General features: G+C 41.0%; 1 protein-coding gene across 1 annotated transcript in view; it reads right to left on the reverse strand.

Annotated features, from left to right (window-relative positions):
* The window catches only part of adgrd2 (adhesion G protein-coupled receptor D2), a gene marked incomplete at both ends in the record, with an annotated part of 136,138 nt that overhangs the window by 46,140 nt on the left and 82,498 nt on the right, over positions 1–7,500 (reverse strand). The window lies entirely within an intron of this gene.

The raw sequence follows: 7,500 nt of genomic DNA on the forward strand, positions 1-7,500 counted from the left end.
GTAACTACTGTAAACTACAGGTGTAGCAGCTACTGTAACTACTGTAAACTACAGGTGTAGCAGCTACTGTAAACTACAGGTGTAGCAGCTACTGTAACTACTGTAAACTACAGGTGTAGCAGCTACTGTGACTACTGTAAACTACAGGTGTAGCAGCTACTGTAACTACTGTAAACTACAGGTGTAGCAGCTACTGTAAACTACAGGTGTAGCAGCTACTGTAAACTACAGGTGTAGCAGATACTGTAACTACTGTAAACTACAGGTGTAGCAGCTACTGTAAGTACTGTAAACTACAGGTGTAGCAGCTACTGTAACTACTGTAAACTACAGGTGTAGCATCTACTGTAACTACTGTAAACTACAGGTGTAGCAGCTACTGTGACTACTGTAAACTACAGGTGTAGCAGCTACTGTGACTACTGTAAACTACAGGTGTAGCAGCTACTGTAACTACTGTAAACTACAGGTGTAGCAGCTACTGTAAACTATAGGTGTAGCAGATACTGTAACTACTGTAAACTACAGGTGTAGCAGCTACTGTAACTACAGGTGTAGCAGCTACTGTAAACTATAGGTGTAGCAGCTACTGTAAACTATAGGTGTAGCAGCTACTGTAACTACTGTAAACTACAGGTGTAGCAGATACTGTAACTACTGTAAACTACAGGTGTAGCAGCTACTGTAACTACTGTAAACTACAGGTGTAGCAGCTACTGTAAACTATAGGTGTAGCAGCTACTGTAAACTACAGGTGTAGCAGCTACTGTAAACTACAGGTGTAGCAGCTACTGTAACTACTGTAAACTACAGGTGTAGCAGCTACTGTAAACTACAGGTGTAGCAGCTACTGTAACTACTGTAAACTACAGGTGTAGCAGCTACTGTGACTACTGTAAACTACAGGTGTAGCAGCTACTGTAAACTACAGGTGTAGCAGCTACTGTAAACTACAGGTGTAGCAGCTACTGTAAACTACAGGTGTAGCAGCTACTGTAAACTACAGGTGTAGCAGCTACTGTAACTACTGTAAACTACAGGTGTAGCAGCTACTGCAACTACTGTAAACTACAGGTGTAGCAGCTACTGTGACTACTGTAAACTACAGGTGTAGCAGCTACTGTAAACTACTGTAAACTACAGGTGTAGAAGCTACTGTAAACTACAGGTGTAGCAGCTACTGTAAACTACAGGTGTAGCAGCTACTGTAAACTACAGGTGTAGCAGCTACTGTGACTACTGTAAACTACAGGTGTAGCAGCTACTGTAACTACTGTAAACTACAGGTGTAGCATCTACTGTAACTACTGTAAACTACAGGTGTAGCAGCTACTGTAACTACTGTAAACTACAGGTGTAGCAGCTACTGTGACTACTGTAAACTACAGGTGTAGCAGCTACTGTAACTACTGTAAACTACAGGTGTAGCAGCTACTGTGACTACTGTAAACTACAGGTGTAGCAGCTACTGTAACTACTGTAAACTACAGGTGTAGCAGCTACTGTAACTACTGTAAACTATAGGTGTAGCAGATACTGTAACTACTGTAAACTACAGGTGTAACAGCTACTGTAAACTATAGGTGTAGCAGATACTGTAACTACTGTAAACTACAGGTGTAGCAGCTACTGTGACTACTGTAAACTACAGGTGTAGCAGCTACTGTAACTACTGTAAACTACAGATGTAGCAGCTACTGTAAACTACAGGTGTAGCAGCTATTGTAACTACTGTAAACTACAGGTGTATCAGCTACTGTAACTACTGTAAACTACAGGTGTAGCAGCTACTGTAAACTATAGATGTAGCAGCTACTGTAAACTACAGGTGTAGCAGATACTGTAACTACTGTAAACTACAGGTGTAGAAGCTACTGTAAACTATAGGTGTATCAGCTACTGTAAACTATAGGTGTAGCAGCTACTGTAAACTACATGTGTAGCAGATACTGTGACTACTGTAAACTACAGGTGTAGCAGCTACTGTAACTACTGTAAACTACAGGTGTAGCAGCTACTGTAAACTTTAGGTGTAGCAGCTACTGTAACTACTGTAAACTACAGGTGTGGCAGCTACTGTAACTACTGTAAACTACAGGTGTAGCAGCTACTGTAACTACTGTACACTACAGGTGTAGCAGCTACTGTGACTACTGTAAACTACAGGTGTAGCAGCTACTGTGACTACTGTAAACTACAGGTGTAGCAGCTACTGTAACTACTGTAAACTACAGGTGTAGCAGCTACTGTAACTACTGTAAACTATAGGTGTAGCAGATACTGTAACTACTGTAAACTACAGGTGTAGCAGCTACTGTAAACTATAGGTGTAGCAGATACTGTAACTACTGTAAACTACAGGTGTAGCAGCTACTGTGACTACTGTAAACTACAGGTGTAGCAGCTACTGTAACTACTGTAAACTACAGATGTAGCAGCTACTGTAAAATACAGGTGTAGCAGCTACTGTAACTACTGTAAACTACAGGTGTAGCAGCTACTGTAAACTACAGGTGTAGCAGCTACTGTAAACTATAGGTGTAGCAGCTACTGTAAACTACAGGTGTAGCAGATACTGTAACTACTGTAAACTACAGGTGTAGCAGCTACTGTAAACTATAGGTGTAGCAGCTACTGTAAACTATAGGTGTAGCAGCTACTGTAAACTACATGTGTAGCAGATACTGTGACTACTGTAAACTACAGGTGTAGCAGATACTGTAACTACTGTAAACTACAGGTGTAGCAGCTACTGTAAACTTTAGGTGTAGCAGCTACTGTAACTACTGTAAACTACAGGTGTGACAGCTACTGTAACTACTGTAAACTACAGGTGTAGCAGCTACTGTAACTACTGTAAACTACAGATGTAGCAGCTACTGTGACTACTGTAAACTACAGGTGTAGCAGCTACTGTAAACTACAGGTGTAGCAGATACTGTAACTACTGTAAACTACAGGTGTAGCAGCTACTGTAAACTTTAGGTGTAGCAGCTACTGTAACTACTGTAAACTACAGGTGTGGCAGCTACTGTAACTACTGTAAACTACAGGTGTAGCAGCTACTGTAACTACTGTAAACTACAGGTGTAGCAGCTAATGTAACTACTGTAAACTACAGGTGTAGGAGCTACTGTAACTACTGTAAACTATAGGTGTAGCAGCTACTGTAAACTATAGGTGTAGCAGCTACTGTAACTACTGTAAACTACAGGTGTAGCAGCTACTGTAAACTATAGGTGTAGCAGATACTGTGACTACTGTAAACTACAGGTGTAGCAGCTACTGTAAACTATAGGTGTAGCAGCTACTATAAACTACAGGTGTAGCAGCTACTGTGACTACTGTAAACTACAGGTGTAGCAGCTACTGTAACTACTGTAAACTACAGGTGTAGCATCTACTGTAACTACTGTAAACTACAGGTGTAGCAGCTACTGTAACTACTGTAAACTACAGGTGTAGCAGCTACTGTGACTACTGTAAACTACAGGTGTAGCAGCTACTGTAACTACTGTAAACTACAGGTGTAGCAGCTACTGTGACTACTGTAAACTACAGGTGTAGCAGCTACTGTAACTACTGTAACCTACAGGTGTAGCAGCTACTGTAACTACTGTAAACTATAGGTGTAGCAGATACTGTAACTACTGTAAACTACAGCTGTAACAGCTACTGTAAACTATAGGTGTAGCAGATACTGTAACTACTGTAAACTACAGGTGTAGCAGCTACTGTGACTACTGTAAACTACAGGTGTAGCAGCTACTGTAACTACTGTAAACTACAGATGTAGCAGCTACTGTAAACTACAGGTGTAGCAGCTATTGTAACTACTGTAAACTACAGGTGTATCAGCTACTGTAACTACTGTAAACTACAGGTGTAGCAGCTACTGTAAACTATAGATGTAGCAGCTACTGTAAACTACAGGTGTAGCAGATACTGTAACTACTGTAAACTACAGGTGTAGCAGCTACTGTAAACTATAGGTGTATCAGCTACTGTATACTATAGGTGTAGCAGCTACTGTAAACTACATGTGTAGCATATACTGTGACTACTGTAAACTACAGGTGTAGCAGCTACTGTAACTACTGTAAACTACAGGTGTAGCAGCTACTGTAAACTTTAGGTGTAGCAGCTACTGTAACTACTGTAAACTACAGGTGTGGCAGCTACTGTAACTACTGTAAACTACAGGTGTAGCAGCTACTGTAACTACTGTACACTACAGGTGTAGCAGCTACTGTGACTACTGTAAACTACAGGTGTAGCAGCTACTGTGACTACTGTAAACTACAGGTGTAGCAGCTACTGTAACTACTGTAAACTACAGGTGTAGCAGCTACTGTAACTACTGTAAACTATAGGTGTAGCAGATACTGTAACTACTGTAAACTACAGGTGTAGCAGCTACTGTAAAATATAGGTGTAGCAGATACTGTAACTACTGTAAACTACAGGTGTAGCAGCTACTGTGACTACTGTAAACTACAGGTGTAGCAGCTACTGTAACTACTGTAAACTACAGATGTAGCAGCTACTGTAAACTACAGGTGTAGCAGCTACTGTAACTACTGTAAACTACAGGTGTAGCAGCTACTGTAACTACTGTACACTACAGGTGTAGCAGCTACTGTGACTACTGTAAACTACAGGTGTAGCAGCTACTGTGACTACTGTAAACTACAGGTGTAGCAGCTACTGTAACTACTGTAAACTACAGGTGTAGCAGCTACTGTAACTACTGTAAACTATAGGTGTAGCAGATACTGTAACTACTGTAAACTACAGGTGTAGCAGCTACTGTAAACTATAGGTGTAGCAGATACTGTAACTACTGTAAACTACAGGTGTAGCAGCTACTGTGACTACTGTAAACTACAGGTGTAGCAGCTACTGTAACTACTGTAAACTACAGATGTAGCAGCTACTGTAAACTACAGGTGTAGCAGCTACTGTAACTACTGTAAACTACAGGTGTAGCAGCTACTGTAACTACTGTAAACTACAGGTGTAGCAGCTACTGTAAACTATAGGTGTAGCAGCTACTGTAAACTACAGGTGTAGCAGATACTGTAACTACTGTAAACTACGGGTGTAGCAGCTACTGTAAACTATAGGTGTAGCAGCTACTGTAAACTATAGGTGTAGCAGCTACTGTAAACTACATGTGTAGCAGATACTGTGACTACTGTAAACTACATGTGTAGCAGATACTGTAACTACTGTAAACTACAGGTGTAGCAGCTACTGTAAACTTTAGGTGTAGCAGCTACTGTAACTACTGTAAACTACAGGTGTGACAGCTACTGTAACTACTGTAAACTACAGGTGTAGCAGCTACTGTAACTACTGTAAACTACAGATGTAGCAGCAACTGTGACTACTGTAAACTACAGGTGTAGCAGCTACTGTAAACTACAGGTGTAGCAGATACTGTAACTACTGTAAACTACATGTGTAGCAGCTACTGTAAACTACAGGTGTAGCAGCTACTGTAACTACTGTAAACTACAGGTGTAGCAGCTACTGTAAACTACAGGTGTAGCAGCTACTGTAAACTTTAGGTGTAGCAGCTACTGTAACTACTGTAAACTACAGGTGTAGCAGCTACTGTAACTACTGTAAACTACAGGTGTAGCAGCTAGTGTAACTACTGTAAACTACAGGTGTAGCAGCTACTGTAAACTACAGGTGTAGCAGCTAATGTAACTACTGTAAACTACAGGTGTAGGAGCTACTGTAACTACTGTAAACTATAGGTGTAGCAGCTACTGTAAACTATAGGTGTAGCAGCTACTGTAACTACTGTAAACTACAGGTGTAGCAGCTACTGTAAACTATAGGTGTAGCAGATACTGTGACTACTGTAAACTACAGGTGTAGCAGCTACTGTAAACTATAGGTGTAGCAGCTACTATAAACTACAGGTGTAGCAGCTACTGTAACTACTGTAAACTACAGGTGTAGCAGCTACTGTAAACTACAGGTGTAGCAGCTACTGTGACTACTGTAAACTACAGGTGTAGCAGCTACTGTAACTACTGTAAACTACAGGTGTAGCAGCTACTGTAACTACTGTAAACTACAGGTGTAGCAGCTACTGTAACTACTGTAAACTACAGGTGTAGCAGCTACTGTAAACGACAGGTGTAGCAGCTACTGTAAACTACAGGTGTAGCAGCTACTGTGACTACTATAAACTACAGGTGTAGCAGCTACTGTAAACTACTGTAAACTACAGGTGTAGCAGCTACTGTAAACTACAGGTGTAGCAGCTACTGTAACTACTGTAAACTACAGGTGTAGCAGCTACTGTAACTACTGTAAACTACAGGTGTAGCAGATACTGTAACTACTGTAAACTACATGTGTAGCAGCTACTGTAAACTACAGGTGTAGCAGCTACTGTAACTACTGTAAACTACAGGTGTAGCAGCTACTGTAAACTACAGGTGTAGCAGCTACTGTAAACTTTAGGTGTAGCAGCTACTGTAACTACTGTAAACTACTGGTGTAGCAGCTACTGTAACTACTGTAAACTACAGGTGTATCAGCTACTGTAACTACTGTAAACTACAGGTGTAGCAGATACTGTAACTACTGTAAACTACAGGTGTAGCAGATACTGTAACTACTGTAAACTACAGGTGTAGCAGATACTGCAACTACTGTAAACTACAGGTGCAGCAGCTACTGTGACTACTGTAAACTACAGGTGTAGCAGATACTGTAACTACTGTAAACTACAGGTGTAGCAGATACTGTAACTACTGTAAACTACAGGTGTAGCATATACTGGAACTACTGTAAACTACAGGTGTAGCAGCTACTGTGACTACTGTAAACTACAGGTGTAGCAGCTACTGTAACTACAGTAAACTACAGGTGTAGCAGCTACTGTAACTACTGTAAACTACAGGTGTAGCAGCTACTGTGACTACTGTAAACTACAGGTGTAGCAGCTACTGTAAACTACAGATGTAGCAGCTACTGTAAACTACAGGTGTAGCAGCTACTGTAAACTACAGGTGTAGCAGCTACTGTAACTACTGTAAACTACTGGTGTAGCAGCTACTGTAACTACTGTAAACTACAGGTGTATCAGCTACTGTAACTACTGTAAACTACAGGTGTAGCAGATACTGTAACTACTGTAAACTACAGGTGTAGCAGATACTGTAACTACTGTAAAGTACAGGTGTAGCAGATACTGCAACTACTGTAAACTACAGGTGCAGCAGCTACTGTGACTACTGTAAACTACAGGTGTAGCAGATACTGTAACTACTGTAAACTACAGGTGTAGCAGATACTGTAACTACTGTAAACTACAGGTGTAGCATATACTGGAACTACTGTAAACTACAGGTGTAGCAGCTATTGTGACTACTGTAAACTACAGGTGTAGCAGCTACTGTAAACTACAGATGTAGCAGCTACTGTAAACTACAGGTGTAGCAGCTACTGTAAACTACAGGTGTAGCAGCTACT

This window comes from Notolepis coatsorum, assembly GCF_963971535.1.
Source record: "Notolepis coatsorum genome assembly, chromosome: 1".
In the NCBI taxonomy this organism is placed as follows: domain Eukaryota; kingdom Metazoa; phylum Chordata; class Actinopteri; order Aulopiformes; family Paralepididae; genus Notolepis; species Notolepis coatsorum.